Below are 1,395 nucleotides of genomic sequence, written 5' to 3'. Positions count from 1 at the left end.
TTCCTTGATACGATGCTAATTAAGGTTAGTGATGGCTATCTACATACAGATCTGTTTAGAAAAGAAACAGATAGAAATAGTGTATTAGATTATTCTAGTGCCCACCCTCTTTCTTTGAAAAACTCCATCCCAAATAGAACGGGTAACACGGATCATTTCTGATCCGGATATCCAAGACATGAGAGTTAACAAAATGATGGACAGATTCAGAGAACGAGGGTATCCTGAGAAGATCTTAACAGAGGCTGCCCTTACACTGGTGAAAGATAAAAAAACTGAGAGAGGTCCTAGAGTGGCTTTTGTACATAGGTTCCATCCTTTTAATAAGAATATTTATTATATTGTTCGTAAGCATTGGTCATTGTTAGGTAGATCGTACCCCCAAATATTGGAGTTTAACAGTCCACCGTTAATATGTAATAGGCGCTTGAAGAATTATCGTGACCACCTGGCAAGGGCGGATATTGGCCCCTTTAAAAAAAGTATGTGACAAACTATACTGACGACCCAGAGAAATGGAACTTACCTTGTCTACATTGTGACCAGTGTTCCCACATCATTAGGGGCGATTCCTTCCATCATCCATATACGGGGAAATCCTTTAAGATACAGGGCATCTGTAACGGATCTCCTAGCACCCCGACCGGGTATCTCCGTCGATCGATGCTCCTAGTGCTTTCCGAGGACTCCAAGCACTCCACTTGACACCGTACGCACTGCAGACCCCACGAACCGCCGCAGCTTGGTTGGGGTCTCACCGTCCTCCACCCACGCTGGACCCAAGACCAGGCTTCAGCTTCCAGTGGGTGAACCTCTTCTACATCCAGACAGCAGGAACCATGAACACGCTCTTACAAGAGCTTATACTTAGGGGAGTATTGTGATATAGCAATCCCCAAGAGTGTAGTTATCGCATTCCCCAAACATGAGCCAAAACGTCATGAAGGTATAAAACAGGAACCCTTTATTGAGGGCTACCCGCCCGTATTTATGCAGGTCCCCATCTGGTGGACACGCCCCTAGGGGACCAGAAGGAAGACTGTGACACAGCACAGATATGCAGCAGGATACACAGACACAATACATCCCCACAATGCATCATGGTTTCCTCCTCTCTGCCCTGGAGACACCCGAGGAGCAATTCAATTATCTCTCAGGACAAAGGGAAATCACCAATACACATGTGGAGACAACAGGACAGAAATCACCATTTAAACATTAAAACATGATTTGTGAACTTCCGGTTCCGGCGCCGACATGGAGGGACGCAGCTAATCTCAGCTCCGTGCCAGTCGGTGAAAAATTTAAGCTAAATCCCCCGTACAAACCGGATAAACTCCGGGACCATCGTGCCTGCTGGTGCAGCGAGGGCATATGGACCGCTACATTATGAAC

The sequence above is a fragment of the Bufo gargarizans genome, chromosome 6, assembly GCF_014858855.1.
Source record: "Bufo gargarizans isolate SCDJY-AF-19 chromosome 6, ASM1485885v1, whole genome shotgun sequence".
NCBI lineage: Eukaryota > Metazoa > Chordata > Amphibia > Anura > Bufonidae > Bufo > Bufo gargarizans.
The sequence above is the reverse complement of the archived record's forward strand: the minus strand, read 5'-3'. Positions refer to the sequence as shown.